The sequence below is a fragment of the Elephas maximus genome, chromosome 9 (genome assembly GCF_024166365.1).
Source record: "Elephas maximus indicus isolate mEleMax1 chromosome 9, mEleMax1 primary haplotype, whole genome shotgun sequence".
NCBI lineage: Eukaryota > Metazoa > Chordata > Mammalia > Proboscidea > Elephantidae > Elephas > Elephas maximus.
Window position 1 is genome coordinate 56,906,912 of NC_064827.1, and position 13,238 is coordinate 56,920,149.

Here is a 13,238-nt window from a genome sequence, read left to right on the forward strand (position 1 = left end):
TGTGTTCTGAGTGCTCCACTAACTGGCCATTCGTCTGTCTCTATTGCTTTCTTAGAGCCCCCCCATTCCCTGAGACATAACAATATTGAAATTAGGCCAATTAATAACCCTACAATGGCCTCTAAGTGTTCAAGTGAAAGGAAGTGTCACGTGTCTCTCACTTTAAATCAGAACTAGAAAAAAATGATTAGGCTTAATGAGAAAGGCATGTCAAAAGCTGAGGTAGGCTAAAAGCTAGGCCTCTTGCACCAGTTAGCTCAGTTGTGAATTAAAAGGAAAAGTTCTTGAAGGAAATAAAAAGGGCTACTCCAGTGAACACACAAATGACAAAAAAGCGAAACAGCCTTATTGCTGATATGGAGAAAGTTTTAGTGGTCTGGATAGAAGATCAAAGCCACCACAACATTCCCTTAAGCCAAAGCCTAATCCAGAGCAAGACCCTAACTGTCTTCAATTCTATGAAGACTGAGCGAGGTGAGGAAGCTGCAGAAAAAAGTATGAAGCTAGCAGAAGTTTGTTCATGAGGTTTAAAGAAAGATGCCTTCTTCATAACATAAAAGTGCGAGGCGAAGCAGCAAGTGTTGATGTAGAAGTTACAGCAAGTTATTCGGAAAACCTAGCTAAGATAGTTGAAGAAGACGGCTGCACTAAACAACGGATTTCCCATGTAGACGAAACAGCATCATATTGGAAGGAGATGCCATTTATGACTTTCATACCTAGGGGGGAAAAGTCAATGCCTGGCTTCAAAGCTTCAAAGGACAGGCTGACTCTCTTGTTTAGGGGCTGATGCAGCTGGTGACTTTAAGTTGAAGTTAATGCTCATTTACCATTCTGAAAATCCTAGGGCCCTGTCTTAATTATCTAGTGCTGCTATAACAAAATTACCACAAGTGGATGGCTTTATCAGGCAGAAATTTATTCTCTCATGGTCTAAGAGGCTAGAAGTCCAAATTCAGGATGCCAGCTCCAGGGAAAGGCTTTCTCTCTCTGTCGGCTCTGGGGAAAGGTCCTTGTCATCAATCTTCCTCTAATCTAGGACCTTCTTAGTGCAGGAACCTCGAGTCCAAACAATGCACTCTGTTCTCTGTGCTGCTATCTTGGTGGTATGAGGTCTCCATGTCTCTCTGTTCACTTTTTCCTTTTATGTCTCGGAAGAGATTGGCTTAAGACACAACCTAATCTTGTAGATTGAGTCCTGCCTCATTAACATAGCTGCCTCTAATCCTGCCTCATTAGCATCATGGAGGTGGGATTTACAACACGTAGGATAATCACTTCAGATGAAAAATGATGGACAATCACACAATACTGGGAATCATGGCTTAGCCAAGTTGGCACATTTTTTGGGGGGGGACACAACTCAATCCACAACAGGCCGTTAAGAACTATGCTAAATCTACTCTACCTGTGCTCTATATATAAATGGAACAACAAAGCCTAAATGACAGTACATCTGTTTACAACACAGTTTACTGAATATTTTAAGCCCACTGTTGAGAATTACCACCCAGGAAAAAAAAAAAAAAGATTCCTTTCAAAATATTATTGCTCATTGATAGTGCACCTGGTCACCCAAGAGATGTGACGGAGATGTACAAGGAGATTAATGCTGTTTTCATGCCTGCTAACACAACATCCATTCTGTAGCCCATGTATCAAGGAGTAATTTCAACTTTCAAGTCTTAAGAAATGCATTTCATAAGGTTCTAGCTGCCATAGATAGTGATTCCTCTGATGGATCTGGGCAAAGTAAATTGAAAACCTTCTGGAAAGGAGTCACCATTCTGGATGCCATCAAGAACATTCGTGATTCACGGGAACAGGTCAAAATATCAACATTAACAGGAGTTTGAAAGAAATTGATTGCAATCCTTATGGAAGACGTTGAAGGGTTCAAAGCTTCAGTGGAAATGTGATGAAAATAGCAGGAGAATTAGAAGTGGAGCCTGAAGATGTGACTGAATTGCTGAAATCTCATGATAAAACTGTAATGGATGAGGAGTTGCTTCTTATGGATGAGCAAAGAAAGCAGTTTCTTGAGATGAAATCTACTCCTGGTGAAGATGCTGTGAACATTGTTGAAATGACAAGGAAGGATTTAGAATATTACATACACTTAAGTTGATAAAGCAGTGACAGAGTTTGAGAGGACTGACTCCAATACTGAAAGAAGTTCTACTGTGGGTAAGATGGTATCAAACAGCATCGCGTGCTACAGAGAAATCTTTCATGAAAGGAAGAGTCAATCAATATGGCAAACTTCATTGTTGTCTTGTTTTAAGAAATTCCACACCACCCTGACCTTCAGCAACCACTACCCTAATCAGTCAGCAGCCATCAATATGGAGGCAAGACCCTCCACCAGCAAAAAGATTATGACTCACTGAAGGATCAGATGATGGTTAGAATTTTTTAGCAATAAAGTATTTTTAACTAAGGTATGTACATTGTTTTTTCAGATATAATGCCATTGCACACTTAATAGACTACAGTATAGTGTAAACATAACTTTTATACACACTGGGAAGCCAAAAAATATCTGCGACTCGCTTTATTGCAATATTTGCTTTATCGAGTGGTCCGGAACCAGACCCATAACATCTCCAAGGTATGCCTGTATAGAGTGTGATACTTAATTATCTGTTGTTACTATAACAAAAATACCACAAATGGATGGCCTTAACAAACACATTTATTCTCTTACAATCTAGGAGGCCTAAAGTCTGAATTCAGGGTGTCAACTCCAGGGGAAGTCTTCCTCTTTCTGTTGGCTCTGGGGGAAGATCCTTGTCATCACTCTTTCCCTTCTCAACAGAAGGACCCCAGGTCCAAAGAAGGCACTCCTGTCCTGGTGCTTCTTTCTTGGTGGCATGAGGTCCCTATTCTCTTCCCTTTTATGACTTGTAAGGTAAAAGGTGATGCAGGCCACAGCTCAGGGAAAGTCCCCTTACATTGGATCAGGATTGTGACCTGAGTAGGGGTCCTGCATCCCACCCTAATCCTCTTTAACATACCTTAATCTTGCCTCGTTAACCGCAGCAGAGATTAAGATTTATAGCACATAGGAAAATTACATCAGACCATAAAACCACACAATACTGGGATTCATGGCCTAGCCTAGTTGACACGTATTTTTAGGGGACACAATTCAATCCATAACAGACACTTTTGCACAAAGTTCAAAACAAGCAAAATTAACTAAAAAGTAAATAGTTTTCATATATATATATGAGATGAAATTATTATTATTTTTTAAAGTAAGGGAATAATGAACAGAACATTCAGGAAAGTGGTCATGTGTCACGGATTTAATTGTGTTCCCCCAAAATACCTGTCAACTTGGCTAGGTCATGATTCCCTTGTATGATTGTCTACCATTTTATTTTCTGATATGATTTCCCTATGTGTTATAAATCCTGTCACTATGATGTAATAAGATGGATTAATGGCAGTTATATTAATGAGGTCTACAAGATTAGATAGTGTCTTAAGCCAATCTCTTTCGAGATACAAAAGGAGAGACATGGGAGCCTTATACCCCCAAGAATGAAGTGCCAGTAGCAGACAGCATCGTTTGGACCTGAGGTTCCTGGGCTGAGAAGCTCCTGACCAAGGGAAGACTGATGCATCGTATCTTCCTCCAGAGCTGGCAGAGACAGAAAGCCTTCCCCTGGAGCCGACACACTGAATTTGGACTTGTAGCCTACTGGACTGTGAGAGAATAAATTCATCTTCTTTAAAGGCATCCACTTGTGGTATTTCTCTTACAGTAGCACTAGATGATTAAGACATCATGGAAGGTGGTCAAGGAGAAATGCAAAAGGATGAGTTAGGAAAGATTTGCCCAGGTGGATGCAACAGTGCTAAAAATGTTCTAATTCTCAAGTTAGGAAATAGTTTATGGGTATTCATTTTTATATTTCTTAACTTACATCTGTAAATTAAGTTAACTTACAAGTTAAGATACATATATCTTTCATATGCATCATATATTGCCTCCTAAAATGGAGCCCTGGCGGCACACTGGTTAAGAGCTTGGCTGCTAGCCAAAAGGTCAGTAGTTCAAATCCACCAGCTGCTCGGAAACCCTATCTGGCAGTTCGAGTCTGTCCTTGTAGGGTCGCTATGAGTCGGAATCAACTCAATGGCAATACGTTTGGCTTTTTAATTTTTTAATACGTGTAGAAGGAGCCGTGGTGGTGTAAGGATTAAGGTGCTTGGCTGCTAACCAAAAGATTGGTGGTTTAAGCCCACCAGCAACTCTGAGAGAGAAAAGACCTGGGCAATCTGCTCCTGTAAAGGTTATAGCCTAGGAAACCCTACAGGGCAGTTCTACTCTGTCATATAGAGTCACTATTAGTCAAAATCAACTCAGTGGTACACAACAACAGTATGTGTAAAATACAGTACTAGGAAATACTAATATGAGTAAATAATATGGACAATACTAGTAAATTTAAGAAAATGTAGAGGAGCCTAGTGGAAATGCTCAAATAAATGAGGTCTAAATTACAGCCTCTTGTAACCCTTAAGAATGCAAGGTTTAGGAGCAGGTGGTAGTCTCTTCTACAGATATGTAACACTGTCTCAACCTTTCGGATCTCGGGTGGTGTAGTGGTTAAGAGCTATGGCTGCTAACTAAAAGGTTGGCAGTTCGAACCTACCAGCCCCTCCTTGGAAACCCTATGGGGTAGTTCTGCTCTGTCTTATAAGGTGGCTATTTTTTATGAGTTGGAATCAACTTGATGGCGACGGGTTTGGTTCTGGTTTTGTTCCAATCTTTCAGTCTTTCTCTGAGTCACTACTGTGTGCTAGGATTGGAAATAAACAAGAATCAGTCCTTGCTCTAAAGGCGCTCAGAGTTGGAAGTACTACTACTACCACCCATTGCTGTTGAGTTGATTCTGACTCATAGTGACCCTATAGGGCAGAGTAGAACTGCCCCATAGGGTTTCCAAGGAGCGCCTGGTAGATTTGAACTGCCAACCTTTTGGTTAGCAACCGTAGCACTTAACCGCTACGCCACCAGGGTTTCCAGATTTGGAAAGGGGGTATGAAAGGTTGTTGTCAGCTGCCATGGAGTCGGCTCCAACTAGTGGAGACCTTATGTATAAGAGAATGAAACCTTGCCTGGTCCTGCATCATCTTCAGGACTGTTGGTATGTTTGAGCCCATTCCCAGAAATGCCAAGTCGAGTGAAGCCATGAAGTCAGTGATAGTGACCCCAAGGATACGTGCCCCACAGGAGGCTGTAAGTGGCAGGATTAGAGCTGGTTTCATCACAGGCATAGAGGTTCTCCTCTGTGTAGGCTTTCCGGGCAGTGTCCTGCCTGGGCAGAGGCAAACACAGCATTGTCACGCTCTGACACCTTGGTTAACCTACTACATGGGACTCTTTGCAGTCTGATATCCTGACTTTTCGCCAGTATGCATCTTCCCACCCTCCTCTGACCCCCAGTGCCCTGCACAGGCATGCTGACTGTCTGAGGCCATCAGAATGTCCTGAGTGACCCCACTGTATTTATCACTCTTTGACTTGACACTTTATGGTCATGTGGGGAGGTACGAGACTCAAAGAAAGCTCACGATTTAGTCTTGCCTCTCAATCTCAGGATGTTCTTTTCCCCAAATGCTTACTCACTGCCATCGGGTCGATTATGACTCCTAGTGACCCTATAGGACAAAGTAGAACTGCCCCACAGGGTTTCCAAGGAGCAGCTGGTGGACTCCAACTGCCGACCTTTTGGTTAGCAGCCAAACGCTTACCCACTGAGTCACCGGGGCTCCCCTCAAATGCTTAGGCAGTTTAAAAACACGTCTGGAAAAATATAAAGACTTTATATTTTTCTTATGAATCATATATAGAGTGATTAATAAAGTAGTATTTCATTCCTTTCATCTTAAAACAACCTCCTTATTTGCCTTCCGGTGACTTTGCCTCCCGCGATTGGGGGCTAGACCTTGGGTTCGTGCTGTGTCCTGTGTGTTGCTCTGCACAGACTAGTCTATTCACATGTAGGTTCTCCCTGCTAGAACAGACATACTTGTTGAGGCCAGAGACAACACTCTTTCCATGTCACTAGGCCTGGCACAGACGAACTGCACAATCAAATGTTGAATGTGCAGAAGGAGGAAACCGTTTCTGGATTTGGATCCTATGTGTCTGCTTGTTGGTTTTGCCCCTCTAAATGGAAGTGCCCACGTTGTCCTCTCTGAGCTGCTGTGTGTGCTGCATCTCAAGAAAGCTTCCAAGCCACATTCTGTAATTAGGGTGTGTGCGTGTGCACACGCATATATGCTTAGATGCATGGACATGCAATCCGGTTATTCTAGTTACACAACATCGCACAGAAAACCCCACAGCACCAGACTGTCCTCATTTACGAGTTTAAAAATAACAAGCCCTTCCATTCATTCAAAAGTGCTTTATGGTTGACAAAGTACTTCCGTGGTCATTTGCTTAGGTCAAAACTCAGCAACCTGGGGAGGTGGGTATTGTTGCTCCCTACACAGGGAAACTGAGGCTCGCAGAGGGAAATTGATTTGGCTAAACTCAAGAAATCCAGGACTCCCAACCCAAAGTTCAGAGACTTTTTGACTTAACACAACAGCCTGCATAGACCAGGATGGTGTGTGATATGGCACGGAGCTTGGTACCTGTCCAGGTAAATGTATACATGAAGTTGAATTGCTCTCATGCCCTGGCTTGTTGCAAAGAGTCTGTCCTGGTCAGGACCTCATTTCTTGGAATGGGCTGAACTGGAGACTGGAACCTCACCGTGAAAAGCAGTGCCTGGGCCTTGCTGGCTCAACAAACACAGCTCCTCTGAGCCTCTACTCAGTCCAGTTCTGTGCCAGGCAGTTATGCTTCAAGTTAACTTTGCTGTGTGTCCTCCCTCCAGCAACTCACATAGGAAACATTTGATCCAGCCTGGGTCAGAGAGGGTTCTTGGAGGAATGGAAACCTGAGCTGGGTCTTTAAGGATGAGTAGGCATTATCCAAACAAGGAGTGCAATGCATGAGGAGAGAGGAAAGCAAGATGGGAGACATGGAGGCAAGGCAGGGGGATGGTATTAACCAAAACAATAAACACCTGTCGCCATCAAGTCAGTTCCAACTCATGGTGACCTCATGTGTTACAGAGTAGAACTGCTCCGTAGAGTTTTCTTGGCCATAATCTTTATGGTAGGCGCCCTGGTGGTACAGTGGTTAAGCACTCTGCTGCCAACAAAAAGGTCAGCTGTTCAAACCCACCAGCCGCTCTGAGGGAGAAAGATGTGGCAATCTGTTTCCATAAAGATTACAGCCTTGGAAACCCTATGGGGCAGTTCTCCCCTGTCCTATGGGCTTAATCTTTATGCAAGCAGGTCACCAGGAGTGTCTTCTGCATTGCTGCTGGGTGGATTTGAACCACCAGCCTTGGAGCTAGTAGAAAGCGCAAACTGTTTGTGCTTCCCAGGAAACTAAGACCCAGGGGGATTAAGAGAGTGGAAAAAGCTTGAGCAAAGGCACTGTATTAGCTTCCCAGGGCTGCTGTAACAAAGAACCACAAATTGGAAGTGTTGGAAGAACAGAAATTTATTGTCTTGCAGTTCTGGAGGCTAGAAGTCCAAAATCAGGGTGTCAACAGGGCCATGTTCTTTCTAAAAGCTCTAGGGGAAGATCCTTTCTGTCTCTCCCAGCTTCTGGTAGCCCCAGGCATTCCTTGGCTTGCAGCTACAGCATGATTTCATCTCTGCCTCTGTCTTCACATGGTTGTCTTCCCCTGTGTCTATTCTACTCTTTTATAAGGACACCACTCAGACCCTATTTTCAAACAAGGTCATATACACAGGTCCCAGGGGTTAAGATTTCAGCATATCTTTTTAGGGATACAGTTCAATCCATACTAGACACATACTTCAGGTCATCTTTGCATGGGATACCACTTTTATGATTTTTACTACATCGGACACCACTGGTACAATATTTACTTAACACTTTTGATTGACTGGATTTTTAAAACTTAAATACATTTATTTTTTAAAAAAGAAACATATATCATGGGTTTTCTTGCTAGTTTGCTTTTTTGTAACACACATTAAAATAAATATCTATTTAGGTGAAAAACGGTCATCCTTTTATCCCCCTAAAATCATCTGGTATACCAAGGTAGAAGAGGTGCCATATTTGGGAAAGTGAACAAAGGTATGGCTATAAGTAAGAACGTGGGATGTGGGGGGACTCCTGAAAGAGAAAGTGTGAGCCACAGAGAGTTGTGGTGTGAGGATGGACAATCAGCAGGGCCTGAACTTGCAAGGACTTCAGTTCCTGGCTAAGGAGCCAGAATGGATCGTCTTGGATTCATGAATGGGGAGTCACTTAAGTGTTGTGTTACAGGTGACCACAAAGTAGGGGAAATCCAGAACCTTTCTTGTGTCTCAGGGTGTTCTCTGAAGATCTTATTTGAAAGAGTTTCCATAAACTTCAATTATCAGGAACTCTTGAGGAGGCAGACCTCTAATAGAATGAGACTTAGAGTCAGAAAGCCATCTCTGTGACAGCTAAATGACTTTGGCCAGGTTATATACTCTCTTGTAGCCTCAAGCATTCTGTCTTTAAACTGGGCTTATACAAAGGCTTCTGGGGCAGGACCTGGAGTTTGCTAACCATAAGCCTCCTTGTCTGCCTCTTTCTAAAACAGGACTTCTCAACCTTGTTACTATTGACATTTTGAGCTGGACAAATCTTTGCTGTTGGCAGGATGTCTAGCAGCCTCTCTGGCCTCTATCTAGTAACGCTAGTAGCATCCCCCCAGTTGTGATGACCAGAAATGTCTAGTTAGTTAGGTGCTGTTGAGTTGGTTCTGACTCGTATGTCCCCTGGGGGAATATCACCGGACTTGTCTTTAGGAAAGTGGTCCTGGTGGCCTCAACTGTGGTGACCCAAGTTGGAACATGGGAGGATGACCCATGCCTCCCAACTCCAGAATCCCAGATGGAAAAAGAATACCGCATTTTTATTCAAATTACATGTACCTTCTATATTTGCCATCTTGTCCTCCCCCTATAAGGCATGTTTGTAAGCATGCTATGCTAATTTTTTTTTTTTTTTAACAACAGCATGTAAAAAAAATTGGCATAGTGGCGCTTACGAAAACACCTCATGGTGGAAGGGCGTGGCTGGCAAACAAACACAGAAGGTGTGATTTATTTGTGTAAAAATACGGTAGTTGATGAAGGAATTTTTGTCATTGACATTGTCATTGAAAGGATGACTCATTGATCTCCTATGCAATGTCCTCAGGAAAGGATACCCCAAAAGAGGGTGAAGTGTTTCCAGCACTCAAAGTGATAACCCAACGCTTCCTTGCTTGGGCCTGTCCTCCATGAGGCAGCAACCAGCAGAAGACACCCCTGTTTGGGGCTCAGACCAACTATGGGAATAAGCAGAATGACTACCCACCATGGCAGTGGCTCGCACACACTTTCCAGGTCCCAGAACCTGACCAACCTGTTCTTTGACTCATAAAAATAATTATAGTAATAGCATCGCTTGAGCATCTACTGTGCGCCATTGCGCACACTTAGCTAATCCTTACAACAATCTATTATCCCCATTTGATACATGAGGAAATTGAAACTCTGCAGGGTTGGAGGACTTACACAAAGTTGCACAGGTATTAATTTAAGTAGAAGAAATCAAATAAAAAGTGTAGACAGCAGCCTTTAGTCCAGGCCTGTTTGATTTCAAATCCTTTGTTATTTTTTCTTGTGTCAGGCTATATCGCAAGTTCTCCTTCCTGGTAGTCCTTTGAGAAAGGAAGACAGCTGAGAAAAACGTGAAAGGTTTTGTAAAAATGGTATGGTAACATCTGACCTCCTGTAACTTCATGAGGGGGGAGAATCACCATCAGCATCAGCCCAAGGCTGATTCCTGTGAGGTGGAGGTCAGACATACCTCCTCTCTCCAACTTCTTTACTAATTCTGATACCAGTCATTCCACCTGTCTCTCTCTACTTCTCTACTGGATTTGATAATTTGTTGCAATAGCCGCACAGAACTCACAGACAATTCTTCTGATTATGGGATTTATTAGGGAAGTAATAGGGCTCAGGATCAACAGGCTACAATGTGGGATCAGGATCAGGAAGCCTTCTTCAGTGCAGGCCAGCTTTCTCAGCTCCTCTCAGCCATGCAGGGCTCCTCTCAGCCTCCTGAGAACAGGTTTCTATCTTGGCCTTTGGCCTGGCCTCTGTCCCTACTCAGGCAAGTGTCACAAAGCTCTTTTAGCTCTGCCAATAAGTGCCCGGAGACACCCCATTCCACCAGCAAGTGTCCTGCCTGAAGGCACTCAGCTCTCTCATTCCATGTGTCAGCATGCCCACTGTAGCTGCCTTGCTCAGTGAACCAGGAAGCCCACTGAAGCTGTCTAGCATAGGTCTCCTGCTTCTGCTCCTGCTGTTTCTCTGCCACTGGATTCTGCCTTGCTTGCTGCCACTTCTTGCCATCTCCAGTGCTACATCTGTCTCTGTCTCGTAGGTCTAGGAGGTTCGTAGCACAAGGATACCAGATCCAAAAGATGCACTCCTTTCTCCGGCTCTTATTTCTTGATGGTAGCAAGGCCCTCTCTCTGCTCTGGGGCTGCCTTTCTTTTTGGCTCTCTTTTTAAGCCTAGTGTGGTGGCAAAACAGACCAATTCCCTCATTAGGTTTCCATATACCTTATTTGCATGGTCCCACTGCTGCAAGAATTCCATGCACCTCATTTGCATTATTAGCAAGCTGTCCAATCCCCTTGATGGGCCATAAGCACCTTATTTGCATAGTCCTACCCAATCGTTTTGTGGAGTTCACAAGACCATACATGGCTATAAGGGCCATGTTAAGTAATTCACTACACTGCAGGTTTGAAGCACTACAGTCACTGGTGTTTTGTACACGAGAGTTTAAAGCTATGTGCACAAAAAACTGGAGAAGGTTGCCTCTGATTTTTTAACGTTTTATTGTAAAATAAAGCTCAGATACAGAAAACCAAACAAATGTATAAACTCCCATTGCCTTCAAGCTGATTCCGACTCATAGCCACCTTATAGGAAAGAGTTGAACTTCCTCATAGGGTTTCCAAGGCTGTAAATATTTGCGGAAGCAGACCGTCACATCTTTCTCCCTAGGAACGGCTTGTGAGTTTGAACCATTGACCTTCTGGTTATCAGATGAGTTCTCAACCACTGAACCACCAGGGCTCCTCCTACAAATGTATAGCTTAGTGAATTATTATAAGGTGCACATCTTTATAACCAACACCCAAGCCAAAAACTAGAGCTTTGTCAACCACCCCAGAGGCCCTCTACATGCCTTCTCTCGATCATAGCCCCATAATTCCCCCCAAAAGTAACCACAATTCTCACATTTTGAGTAGTCCCTTCTTTGCAGTCATCATCCAATTAGGCATATCTAAACATTATAATAATTTCCTGTTTTTTATAATTTATTTTATTTTTGCTGTTGTTGAGGATATACACAGCAGAACATATACAAATTCAATAGTTTTTACATGCACAATTTAGTGACATTGATTACATTCTTTGGATTGTGCAAACATTCTCACCTTCCTTTTTTCAGTTCCTCCCCCATGAACATAAGCTCACTGTCCCCTAAGCTTCCTATCTAATCTTTCAAGATACTGTTGTCAATTCGATCCCATGGAGAGAGACCTTAAAAGAGCACAATGCTCAAAGCAGACATTCTTTGTAAGTTAACCTAAATTATGTTTTGGTTTTAAGGAGGCTTCAGGTGATATATTTGGTCTAAGATTTAAAAATCTTTAAATCTCAGGGCAATAATTTTAGGGGTGGATCCAGCCTCCATGGGTTCAAAATATCTGGATTCCATGAAAGTGGGAAATTCTGTTCTGTATTTTCCCTCTTTTGATCAGGATTATTCTATAGAATCTTTGATCAAAATATTCAGTAGCAGTAGCTGGGCACCATCCAGTTCTGGTCTCGTTGCAAAGAACACAGCTGTTCTTGGAGACAACTAGCCACACATGACATTTCCTACTCCTATTCTTGACTCTTCTTCCTCTGTTGCTCCAGGTAAATAGAAACTAATTATTGTGCCTTGGATGGCTGCTTGCAAGCTTTTAAGACCCCAGGCACTATGCAACAAACTATTGTTGTTAGGTGCCATCGAGCCAGATCCATCTCGTAGCAACCCTATGTACAACAGAACAAACACAGAATCACCTGGGGGCACCTTTTGGAGTCACTGGGTAGTGCAAGCAGTTATCACTCTCAGCTGCTAACAAAAAGGTTGGAGGTTCCAGCCTACCTAGAGATGCCTCAGAAGAAAGTCCTGGGGATCTGCTTCTGAAAAATCAGTCATCGAAAACCCTGTGGACCACAGTTGTGCTCTAACACACATGGGGTCGCCATGAGTTGGAATCCATGAGATGGTAACTGTTTTATGTGTTTTCTAAGGTATGTACTATGTAAGTACAATAGTACATGTACATAATTTATAAATATAAAAATATCGACATATGGGGGATACACTAACACTCGTCACTGGTGGGGGGTGGCAATGAGAAATGGAAGGAAGTGATTGCTTTCGGGCCACAGTCATCACTTCGCAGCCCCTGTTTCCTGAAATGTAATTGTTATCTGTCTAGGCTCCTTATCAGAAGAGGTCATGGACAGTGATAGATCCTATGGGAGGTAGATAAATTCCTGCAAATGAGTTTGGCCATCAAGGAGGAGGAGCCCAGGAGGGTTAATTGGAGCCGGACTGGAGCTTAAGCAGTCTGACTTCAGAAGCCACATTTGACCACGCTCTTTTATAATGTTCTCTAACACTGTGTGTCAAATGCTTTGCACAATGCATGGCACAGGGTAAGTGCTCAAGAAATGGTTATTATTGCCAGTACTATTAGATTATTACTACAGGTACTATTACCAGGTGCCCACAGTGTCCCAGTGGGGAACATCTTTTACATACATTACCTCACGATGTCTTTGCAAGAAACTGGCCATTTGATATTATTGAGTCCATCTTACAGGTGAGGAAAGTGAGACTCAGAGAAGGTAAGCAATTTGCCTGTAAGTACACATATAAAGTCCTTGACAATGTAAGTATACAGCTAGAAGGCTCTTTATTTGCTTTTCTTCTAGAGATTTATTCTTAGGAGACACTGATAATCCTGTTTAAAAGTCCCTGGTGAGGGGACCTGAGTGGACACTCTGTAGAAACCAGCT